The 12,869-nt window shown below is 45.2% G+C and overlaps 1 protein-coding gene across 1 annotated transcript in view; it reads right to left on the reverse strand.

Moving 5' to 3' along the window:
- The window catches only part of KCND2 (potassium voltage-gated channel subfamily D member 2), a 496,266-nt gene that overhangs the window by 330,628 nt on the left and 152,769 nt on the right, over positions 1–12,869 (reverse strand). The window lies entirely within an intron of this gene.

Genomic DNA, 12,869 nt, shown 5'->3' on the forward strand with positions numbered 1-12,869 from the left:
GGCCTGAATTGCCAACCTATCCTCTAGCATGACCACATTTCCCCATAATTTGGTGTCATCTGTGAACTTTGCCAGTCTGCTTCTGATACCTAAATCCAGATCACTTATGAATATATCGAAGAGTACTGGTCCAAGTACTGAGTCTTGAGGGACACCAATGGTCACTATGTGCCATGTTGACTCAAATCCATTGACTATCACTCTCTGGGTCTGACCATGGAGCCAGTTCCCCAGCCATCAGACCATAAGAATGAAATGTACATTCCAGCAAAGGGAAGCACTGGGGTCATAGCATCTCAGTGAAGCAAAAGAGCTACTGGACCACCCTCCTGCAATGTCTTTTCAAAGCATGCAGCTTACTGGCAAAATATGTGGTCAGAACTCCTATTTGGTGCATAAGAACTCAGAGCCACAGCCCCTGCTCCCCTTCTCTCTCACCCCCATTTCCTATATGGTCTTTAGTATATGGGAAAGAAGGTTTTCACTGATATCAGTAGGATTAATCATATGGGTTAAGTTGCAAAATAGACTATGCATACCCCTCCCCCCCCCCCCCAATCAGAACTGTTTGAGACTGGACATAATGCTGAAATGACCTACAAAAGCTCAAGCACTCTGAGATCTTTGCTGTCTGAATCAAAGCTCATGAGAAGCCAAGGTCATGCTTCAGATGTAGCATACAAATTGTGCTCAGTGTCCTTAGAGGAAAAAAAACAGATCATGAACACAGAAAAGCAGAACAAGATACCCAGCAAATATTACTTAAGCATTTAAAAATTAGTGAAGATGTAGTGAAACAGATCTAATTACGACTGTACTTATAAATATATAGTACATATTGCTATTCAGCCCTCTGTTTTGTATTATAAAAAATATTGGATTGAGCATATGGTAAAGGTGAATGGGGAGGTGAGAAATTCATCTTGGCCAAGGCAATGTATTGTATACATTTAGGCAGTGAAAAGGAAAGAAATGAGAAGGACTAAGATGAAAACCTGTCCAAATTTTGCGCTTCTTTTAAAATAAATACACTTACTCCAGAATGAAGCCAATGACTAGTCAAAATACATGCCAGTGTAATTGAGCATGAAATGTGGCCCTTGCATAGTAATACTTTAAAGAACGGCATGAAGTCTACATTGCATATTTGCAATTTCAGTGCATCCAGTCAGATTTTCTAATACATGATAATAAATCAAGCAGAAACCTTTTACCTCTTTCCTTTTAGGGAATTCTTGCCAGCAGCCAACAACATAAAATCCTGGGTAACCACCTGAACTCTGTACCAGCCACTGACATATTTTCTACAGGAAACTCTTCTGCTGAGCACTTGATGGAGCTTTTGTCTACAGCAAGTGATTCCTTCTATATCACCTTTTTTGCCTGAGAAGATGGGTGGAACAGAAGAATTCCATATTTTAGCTGTAGTTTTGATATTGGCTACCTGTGTGATGTTAGACAAGTCCACGTCTTGTCTGCCATGCTATATTTGCAATGGGACAATAGAGTACAGTCATTCAACTCATGGAGTAGACAGAGGTTAATATGTGAAAATTGTATATACATGCAAAGTACACCAAAGAACACAGTCTCTTTGGGGCAATGGCTAGCTGAGGACCACTGGAGCAGATCTTGGCAGAACTTCTGCAACATGGACTATGAAGTCTCAGGGCTAGACTGGATTATTGCTATTGTCAGGGCAAACTCTTATGATCCTCAAAAGAACAATGTAGAAGGAACTATACAATACAAAGTTTGATGTGTTTCCATCCCTTTGATTCCATGGGCATGTATGCACACGTGTGTGTGTGTGCATGTGTGAGCGTGCACATTTGGTTATGTTTCCTGCAGAATCCTAAAGGATAATCCTGGAAACAGACATGAGGTCAAGAGGTGTGGTCAGATGATTGCCAGTCAAATCACTGTTACTGTTAACTATTGTTACATATTTTTATGACATAGCATAGCATAGTATTTCTTAGGTTGTAGGAAATTAATTTTATCTTTAGTAAAACTATCAGGCTTTCATATTTTGCCTAAGAATGATCACCATTGCAGAGAAAGCTGAAAAATAAATGTATTTGCTATCATTTCTCAGTATTTGCTTTTGAAAATATAAAATCCATCAATTTCCTTTGTGTTCTAGATCACAAGTTTACTATGAAAAGGAGGATATTCTATTTCTGAAGTTATTGAACTATATTATATAGTCAATCTTTAATCAGAAATCTTGACTGATATCAAAAGATAATTCTGCTTTAAAACTGGTGGCCTGATCTGTCCTACTCTTTTTAAGATTCAAAATAGAAGTCTGTGCATTCACCAGACACACATTTAGCATATTTCTGGACACTTTCCATCAGAGGATGGAAGAACTGAGTACACAAAACAGTTTATCAGTAACCTCAATGAAATGAAGCAATGATCTTGAAACTTTAAAATCTTTAAATTGGCATATATTTACATAATCAAAAGTCACATGAGTGGTTTAAATTAAATTCGTTTTAGCAGAAAATAAGTTGATTAATTGTAAAGAAGAAAGGAAAGGATACTACTCCCTCCCCACCAAATTCCCAAACAAACCAAAAACTAAACAGTGTTAAGGCAAAGCATCGGGAGCCACTGTCTCACAGGATCAAGCGTTTGATACCCAAGGTAGCTGCAGAATATGGGTAGCAAATAGATGTCAGCTGCAAAAAGGCAGCTGTGGCAGGGCATTTGCAGTAAACGTCTCGTGTAGCCATGTCTACTTCTGTATAATGCAGTCCCACGCTCAACATGCTGCTCAACATGATGTGATCCTGGGTGCACATGCAGCTGCACACCTGGCAGCAATAAGCTCCAGAGTGATAAGCTCTGAAGCTTATTGGTGCGCATTAAAAGGCATGGGTCGATGCGCCCAGAATGTGCATACCTAGCCAGCCAGTGCATAAGCCAGCACATGATCTGTCTATTTGCAGACGCTTATGGCTAGGGACAGACATTCAAAAAGCCTGAGCCTGAATTGATTCAATCTTTGCAGGTTAGTCTAACCTGGCTAGGCTAAATCAGTTTTGTAACCAGACAGACATCTCAGAAATGCAGGCACTTGCCTGCAGTGGCTCAGGCTAGAAGCCAGGGGGTGCTAGAGCAACCCTCCCTTCACTTCCACAGGGCATGGCCAGGCCTGGGCAGGACTCTCTAGTTATTCCCTCCACCTCCAAAGCAGCCCAGCAGGGAATGTTTATCACCCTAACTCAGTGTTTATCTACCCATTAAGAAAACAAAGCCTCTCTCCATTAACTAATGGAGTTCTTCTAAAACAGCTCTTCCAAAGGACATTAAGCTACCTGATGTTTAGGTCCAAAAAGCCTGTCTGACTGTTTTCTCCCACACCATGGACTGCAGCCAGCATGTGGTTTGCTAGCTAATGCTGAGGGGTCTGTGTAAGGCAGAGGGGAGGGGGTAATAACCCCTGCTTAGCAGGGAAAAGCCAGGCAGATGCTCTATGCCTGCAAGTCTCTGCCAGAGCTCTGGCCAGGGAGCAGCCATTTTCAAACTGGTTTATGTGCACTGACATTTGTTCTGTTACAAGTTTAAACCAGTTTCTGAGCACTTGAACCAGTTTATGTGTAATGTCTATCCCTAGCCTATGTGACCATAGCACATTGGTAGAGTCAAATACACCGAAGAACACAGCTAGAAAACTGCTATTTATATGCACAAAGGGAAAAAAGAAATCCACCCCATATTCACCCCACATAAATAACAAAGATGAATCTACTACTGAGGCTGCTTAAAATACTTGCTGTGCTATGATCACTATGGCACAGGGGACAGAAAACTCTATTACAATGTATGATTCTGCATCAAGGCTACTTCATCTAGGCAGCGTTCATGGTAGAAGGTAGAATTAGGTCACCTAAGATTTATAACACAAGCTTGAAATGTTGGCATTATAACAGTTACTGAATTACAGTTTCTCAAAAATCTCTGTAAGAATCAAATTAAGGATGTCTCTTAAATTACCATGGCTTAATAAGATAAATCACAAAGTGAGGTCATCATTATTGGGAACAGTAATACCAGTATATAAAAGACAAGGTCACTTCTATGTAATAATGATCACATAAATCCTTCAAATATGACTGGTACAGTAAGTAAGTCATTTTATGGATCTTAACATTTTAGGAACATTGACTGTTGTATGACCTTTATTTGTTTTAGTGTCATAACTAAAAATCCATTAAAATATGTTACCATAAAAAAGTCAAATTTTATTCTTTGTAACATTGTATTTTAAGGTTCATTTGCATCACATATTGTATACCCTAAAATCTTTGTAGAACAAGCCTGATAAGGTACTTGGCAACAAGATATTGATTCTGACAGAATTGCATTATAAGCATACATCCTACAGTTGCTACTACAGAACAATCACATTTTGGAGTACAATAACATTTTCAATGTAAATCACCTTAGAAGGAAAATAACTGAGATGACATACCCATAAAAGTCTAGTAGTTAAAAGCTATTTTCTCCCACCATTAATTTGCTCATTTTTTTCCCTTAGCATGTATAAAGGGAGAGGCTTATAATCCTGTTTGAATTGTATCTTATATTATGCCACATGAACATAACACACATCTGCTGATAAACTAGTCTAAAATTATCTTAAAACTTAGTGATGATACTTCTTTGGAATTTTTAAGGAAATTACTATAAAAACATATCTGAAAGCATAACTAAGTTGTACAGCACGATTGCAGAGTAGATTTTTGGAAGAGGATTTCACTGACATGATAACCGTAGATGTTTTCAGATATACTGTAAATGAAAGGGAAAGGTCAGAACAGAATTTAAATGTAATTTTCATGCAAATAATCTAAAGTTTTTAATTTGGGTAATGGCTCCACAGATTTTTCATAGAGAAAGAAAAGTCCAGAACATCATCAAGTATTTTGTCAGTAGTTTAAGTATCCTATGAAAATAGTATAAAGTGCACAGATAAATATTTACATAGTTTCATAGTTTCATAGTAGCTAGGGTCAGGAGGGACCTGAACAGATCATCTAGCCTGACCCCCTGCCACAGGCAGGAATGAATGTTGGGTTCACAAGACCCCAGACAGGTGATTATCCAACCTCCTCTTGAATTTGCCCAAGGTAGGGGCAAGGACCACTTCCCTGGGAAGTTGGTTCCAGATTTTGGCCACCCTAGCTGTAAAATATTGCCTTCTGATCTCCAACCTAAACCTATTCTCTATCAGCTTATTACCATTGTTCCTCGTCACCCCAGGTGGTGCTGGGGAGAAAAGAGCTCTGCCTATTTGCTGTTGATCCCCCCTGATGAGCTTGTAGGCAGCCACCAGGTCCCCCCTCTGCCTCCTCTTGCTGAGGCTGAACAGGTTCAAGTCCCTCAGTCTCTCCTCGTAGGGCCTGTCCTGCTGCCCTCTCACCAAGTGGGTGGTCCTCCTCTGAACCCTCTCCAGGCTGGCCACATCCCTTTTGAAGTGCGGCGCCCAGTACTGGATGCAGTACTCCAACTGCGGTCTGACCAAAGTCGCATAGAGTGGGAGTATCACCTCTCTGAACCAGCTTGAGATGCACCTTTGGATGCATGACAAGGTATGGCTGGCCTTGCTGGCTGTGGTCTGGCATTGGCGGCTCATGTTCATCTTGGAGTCAATAATGACTCCAAGATCCCTTTCCGCCTCTGTGCTTTCAAGAAGAGAACTCCCCAGCCTGTATGTACGCTGTGGATTCCTTCTCCCAAGGTGCAGCACCCTGCATTTGTCTACGTAGACATAGATAAAGGTTTTTCTAACAAAACAACCATAATTTACTGACTTATAACTGAATAGGGCATGTATGCAAAATTTACTTCATAATTATTTTCCTGAATGGGGAAATTATGTGTAAGTCATAAATAAGGTTGAAAATGTAAAGTAAGGGTAATTGTTGTTGACAATGATTATTGTGAGTGTTCAGTAATGTATTAGGCTATAAGTAAAGACTTAGGATGAAATTCTATTTCTCTTTCTTCATCTAAATTGCTGTTATCTATCCATCTATGTAGGTGGTTTTGGCTCTCACTTCAGGCAAGCACATGTACACTGAACATGTGCAGCAGGGTTATACAATAGCTAGGTATGTATGCAGCCAAATGTGTGTACACCTGAGTGTAAATTCCAGAAAAATAATATTTTAGCCCCATAGGTGAATGCACTTGCCAAGAAAAGTGGAGACCTACATTCTAGCACCAACTCACAAAGTTTTAAACCAGTATCTCTCCAAATCAGCATAATCCTCTGGTTGATACCTATAAATCAGGTATTGTCTTTCTCCTGACCCAACATAACTTCCCTCTCCTTGTGGCACAGGAGGCTAACTTTAATGGGAGCAGTGAGAAGCACTTGCATAATGCCTAACCTGTAGCACTGTGAACACTTCAATGAAAAGTTTGGGAGATACACGTTCAAATTTCCCCTAACTAAAGGGAGCTCAGCGCTTGTGTGAGTACTCTTTTTTTCGCTAAACCATAACAATACCTTCCTCTTCCTGGGTCTACAATCTACTAGCTTTGTGTTTGTCCTCCTACACTTTCTTGATTTGGACATAGGTACACATCCACAATTAGCACATATGTACCAAGCCAGTATCTTGCCTACTGTTCTTGCTTAATCTACATGCTTACACTTATGCATTCACACTGAAGGGTAGAAGAATTGCCACCTGTGCATAAGTTCTAAATATGCCACTTATGTAGCTAGACAGCGGCTGTTTAGAGGCACAAAGGGAAGTAAAATTCCACGCACTTGAACTGTAAGGATGGCAGTTCAGGTCTCCTTCACTGGAGATAACAAACTAAACCTAGAGCTGCATATATATATGTATAATATTTCAATATGCATATATGTATAAATGTATAATATTGTAATTACAGAAGTCATAGGCCTGTACATGTGAAGCCATAATCCATTAAGTCCTACCATCTACATAAATTTAATTAGGGCTGTCAATTAATTGCCGTTAATGTGAGCAATTAACACATTAATTGGTTCTTGTGTTATGCATGTGGTTGTGGAGTCTGTGCCTGGGCTTCACTCTGCTGCCATCACCACCACATCTGGGCTGCCCAGTAGGGCAGACATGGGAGTGCAGAGGACCACAGGGTAGCCTGGGAGTGGGCTCCAGGCTGCTGCAGTAGGAAGACAGGGGGGAGGGAGGGTCCACGCGCACACGTGCGCGCGCGCGCACACACACACACACACACACACACACCCCTGTAGCATGCATGAGGCCAGGAGCACACCCCAATGGCTTGTAGAGCAGTGCCCAGCAGGTAAGTCGGGGTGGGGGAAGAGAGGGAAGGGGCGGGCGGGGGGAAGATCAAGAACCCCATGGTGAGGGAGGGAGTGGGAAAGGGGCTGGAGTGAATGGTGCCCCAGGGCTCGGGCAGATCATGGGATGGAGCTGCAGGTGGCTCATCCAGTGGGATGGGGTGGCACGACTCTGCTGCTGCATGCTCCCCCATGGGGGGCATGTTCCCCCTGGATTTTTGCACAGTGCAGAGGTGGGCTGCCTTCTGTGGGCTGGGGCTTTATGCCCTACTGCCTTTGCCTGGGAGCTGCACAATGGCTGTTTCACACGTCTCCTGTACACCTGGTGGTGGGAGGCACAACATGGTGTTGCGTGGCTCCTGGGGCAAAGGCAGTAGGGCATAGAGTCCCAGCCCATATCAGGCAGCCTCCCTCTGCCCCATGCACAAATCTGTAAGGCACATGCCCCCCATGCCTCCCCCCATGCCTTCCACTGTGTGCACAGTGATGGAGAGCCACCCCCCTGCACCGCAGGATGAGCTACCCATGGCTCCATCCCACAACCTGCCCTGGGCCAGGGGTCCCATTAACCCCTGCCACAGTCCCTCCCTCACTGTGGGGTCCTCGATCTGACTCCTTCCTTCTCTCCCCACCCCTTCCCCTTCACAGACTTACCTGCTGGGCAAGACCAGGCTGCCTTACATGCCACTGGGCTGAATACCTTTAGGGTTACCATATTTCATTGAAAAAACGAGGACACCTGTGTGTGTGTAATATAATGGGGGTGGGGGGGCAGTGATATGCTCGTGCCCTTCCCCTGCCCTTCACTCTCATGGCACAGCCCCTGCCTCAGCCCTGCTGCTGCCCCTTACTTCTGATCCACAGTACCCCACATCCTGTCAGGGCATGCAGAGACCCTCCCTCCCCAGGCTCCAAACCCCTCACCCCCCCACACCCACAGCCCCCACCCCACCTTCACAAGTTCCTCCTCCCCACACACCCTGCACCCACTCTGAAACCATACATAGTACCTGCATCATTTTTGCATACTTCTGAGTTTTTATGCACATAATTTTGAATTTTTAACTGTATGATTAAAACTGTGATCAAGTGCAACTAATTTTTTTAATCGTGTAACTTCATAAACATTGGGGGCTGGAAGGGGCCTTGTGAGATCACTGAGTCCAGCCCCCCTGCCATAGACAGGAAGTCTACTGGGGTCAAATGTTCCCAGCAAGATGAACATCCAATGCCTTTTGAATGAATCCAGAGTAGGTACTTGCACCACTTCTGAGGGGAGTCTATTCCAGACTCTGGAGACTCGGACAGTAAAGTTTTTCCTTATGTCCAGTCTAAAACTGTCTTCCAGCAGTTTGTGATCATTAGACCTTGTCTTCCCTTGGGTTACCCTGGTGAACAGATGTTCTCCCATTCCCTGATACACACCCCTTACATACTTATAGGCTGCCACCAAGTCACCCCGAACCTTCACTTCTCCAGGCTGAAGAGTCCCATGCCTCTTAGCCTCTCCTCATAAGGCCTGCTCTCTTGTCTTATAATCACGTGCATGGCTCTCCTCTGAACTCTTCATGTCCCTCCTGAAGTGGGAGGCCCAAAACTGGATGCAGTACTCCAGCTGCAGTCTCGCTAAGGTGGAGTAGAGCGGAAGGATGACATCCTCAGTTTTGCTTGAGATGCATCAGTGGATGCATGCCAGTGTTTTGTTTGCTTTGCCAGCCATGACATTGCATTGGTGGCTCATGTTCACCTTGTGATCAATCAAGACCCTCAAGTCTCTTTCAGTCATGGTGCTACTGAGTGTAGCACTGCTGAGGCTATAAGTATGATGCTGGTTTTTCCTCCCAAGGTGGAGCACCCTGCACTTCTCTACGTTGAATGCCATCAGGTTTTGGTCCACCCATCTTGTGAGCATATCCAAATCAGCCTGTATGCCCAGTCTGTCTTCCAGTGTGACCACCTTCCCTCATAGTTTAGTGTCATCTGCAAACTTTGCTAGTCCTCATTTGACACCTGAATCCAGATCATTAATGAAGATGTTGAAGTGTACTGGCCCAAGTACTGAGCACTGAGGGACTCCACTGGTCACCTTGCACAACGTTGATTTGCTTCTGTCAACTAGTACTTTTTGGGTCTGACCCCAGAGCCAGTTCCCCAGCCACTGGACTGTGAAATGGTTGAGGCCACAGTTCCCAAGCTTAACCATGAGAACATCATGGGAGATCAAGTCAAAGGCTTTCTTGAAATCCAGATATGACATCAACCTTCTCTCCCTTGTCCAGGTAATGCATCACCTGGTCATAGGAGGAGATGAGGTTGGTCAGGCCAGAACTTCCAGCAACAAAGCCATGTTATCTGGTGTTTAGAAGTTTACCTTCTGTTAGCCTGTTGCTGATGGATCCCTTGATGATTTTCTCCAAGATCTTTCCAGGGATGGAAGTCAGACTGATTGGTCTATAATTCCCTGGATTTTCCCTCCTTCCCTTCTTGAAGATTGGGTGTCTCTTTTCCAGTCTTCTAGTTCCTCACCCAAGTGCCACAAATTCTCAAATATCTTCACCATGGGGCATGCTATGATGTCCACCAGCTCCTTCAAGACTCTTGGGTGCATTCCATCCAGGCCCACAGACTTATAAAGGTCTAGCCTCTTGAGGTGTTTCCTCACTTGATCTGTGTCAATTGTGAGCCCATCCACCACTCCCTGGATGTTTCACATCCTATCTGATAGTGCGACCCCCCATGGGTGGGTGGAAAACTGATGCAAAGTAATCATTTAGGAGATTGACTTTTCCTTGGGCGTCAGGCATCAGTTGCCCCATTTGATCTTGCAGGGGTCCAATGGTGCCTTTCATCTTTCTCTGGCTTCACATATATCTGAAGAAGAACTTCCAGCACTCTTTCCTGCCTAGGCAGGGGTTTGGAATCAATAATCTGTTGAGGTCCCTACCAACCCTAGCATCTATGACTCTATGAATCTATGAACTTTTTGGTATCCTTGATTCCAGTGGCTAGCCTGAGTTCAGTTTCTGCCTTGGTGTGGCAGGGCACTGGTTGTGCCTGCCACTTTAAGGGCCTGGAGCTGGCAGCTGCCAGGTGCCTGATGAGGGCAGCCATTTTGAACCTAGGGCTGCCCATATAAGCAGGGCAGTTTTGCTGCTGGAGGCCAGGCAACAACATTGGTTAGAGGGCTGCTGGTATCATCTGGAGGTAAGGGAGGAGCTGTAGGGGATGGGAAGGAGGCTTCTGGTCCTGGGTACAACCTAAAACTGCACCCTGCTGGGAGTGGGTGGCCTGGTGGGGCTCTCAGTGGCACAGGAGCCCCCAGGAAATACTAGGCCAGTTACCACCCCTGTGAAGGGCAGGTCAGAGTGTCTTAACCCCTAACCCCTACAACTGGGTGGGTTACCCCTTGTTCAGAGGGTCTAGAAGGTGGACCCCATGGAGAAAGAGTGAGGCCATAGACTCACACCTGTCTGAACTTCCCCTGACTGGTCCGTGCTGGGGCCAGGACCGGAAGGGTCAAAGGGCCAGGGGCCCACCGCAAGGAATGCCCAAGAGCTGTGCACCTGGGGTTCCGGCTGGCCTGGAGGTGGGCCAGGGCTAGTGAGCCGAAGGTCCCGGGGGGGAACCACATCTGAAGGGGAAGCAGTTCAGGGGGCTATGCTGCCTGGTATGAAGGTGGAATAGACTGCCTCAGGAGAGAAATCTAGGTGGGGTTCAATTAGAAGGATCCTGGGGCCCAGTGTGGGGGCTGGTGACAATGATAACATTGAGATGCCACCTGCGAGGCTTGGGTTGCAGTGTAGGGGAGGAATGGAGCCACAGATAGTGCCCCCTGGCATCGGGGCAGGAAATGGGCAGCCTCCCACTTAATTACATCATTAACTAATCAATTAACAACAAGGCATGGCAAGCAAGAAGGCAGGCTGTTAGCTTAGAAACAGGTGGGCGGGCTGCAGGGAAAGCAGCCCCGAGAAGTTCCCCTGTTACACTTGGCTTTTCTGAACTGCTCTGTACAGGTGTGGGCTAGTGCTGAGTAGTTCTCCTTGGTGATGATTCCTGCTTTCCGTCTCATTTAGCCTTCTCTTTTATGTTTCAGGAGATCCAAAAGTTCCCTATTTAGCCATGGGGGCTTGCTTGCCCACTGACTACATTTCCTGCAGGATGGGATGGACTTCCCTTGCGCTTTGATGATTGCATTCTTATAGGAATAACCATTCCCCATGGTCTCTTAATGCCTGACTGACCAGCCTCCTGAGTTTGTGAAAGTCAGCCTTCCCAAAGTTGAGGATTTCTGTTTTACTGAAGGATTTGCCCACCCTACACTGGACAGAGGAAGTAATCATTTCATGGTCACTGCCACCTAGCTTCCCCTCAATCCTCAGATTGCTCACTGGATCATCCCCTTTGGCCAGAACCAGATCTAACAGTGCCTCTCCCCTAGTCAGCCTGTAGATCTCTTGCATTAGCTAGAGGTTATCGATGCAAGTGAGAAAGCTATGCGATCAGTCAGATTTGGCTGTTTGTCTTCCCATAAGTTGTCGGGGAGGTTGAAGTCCCTCATGATGACCATGCATCTGGAGCATGTGGCCTCAGCTAGTTCCCTATTGAATTCATGATCAAGATCTTCTTCTTGGTTGGGAGGTCAATAATAAACTTCTACCATTATATCCCCCTCCCCATGCTCCCCCTATATTTTAACCTAGAGGGTCTCAAGATGCCCTTCTTGGTTAGTGAACTTTGTTTGAAGGGAAGTGTACTGCTCCTCGACATAAAGAGCTACACCCCCACCCTTCTTCCCAACACAGTCTCTCCTGTACAAGGTATAGCCTTCTATACCTACAGACCAGTCATAGGTGGAGTCCCACCAGGTCTCTATTATCTCTATGAGATCGTAATTTTTATCGCACAAGAGGACGGCCAGTTCCTCTTGTTTGCCAAGCTCTTGGCATTTGTGTACAGGCAGTTGAGTCTGACATAGGAAGCCCTAGGCTTCCTTGTGTGACGGGATGTGACCTTTCCTTGTCTGTTGTCAGGGTGGCTTCTCTTGGGCTACCTAAGCTGTTACTACTGTGGTCGACTTGACCTAGGCTAGAATTGTTAATTGACCGCCCATTCCCCAGTGATCTTAGTTTAAAGCCCTGTGATGCAGGTCAGCCATTCTGGCTGAGAAGAGCTTCTTCCCTTGCAAGGTGAGTTGGAGACCATCCCTTCCCAACAATCTGCTACCTCTCTCACTGAAGTATGTACTGTGGTCAAAGAAGCCGAACCCCTTGCAATGGCACCACTGCTGGAGTCTTCTGTTCACCTACCAATTCATTTTTCCCTCCGGGGCCTGTGGCCCATGACCAGGAGGATGGAGGAAAAAACTACCTGTGCACCTAGACCCTTGAGCTAGACCCTTTCCCTCCAGAGCCCTGTAGTCACACATGACCAGGCTGGGATTGTTCTGAGCCATATTATTTGTGCCCACATGGATGAGTATCATCTTATTGTGATCAATTTTTAAAATCATTTGACATCCCTAAGTTTTACATTGTGCCCATCTCAT

The sequence above is a fragment of the Alligator mississippiensis genome, chromosome 4 (genome assembly GCF_030867095.1).
Source record: "Alligator mississippiensis isolate rAllMis1 chromosome 4, rAllMis1, whole genome shotgun sequence".
Lineage (NCBI taxonomy): Eukaryota > Metazoa > Chordata > Crocodylia > Alligatoridae > Alligator > Alligator mississippiensis.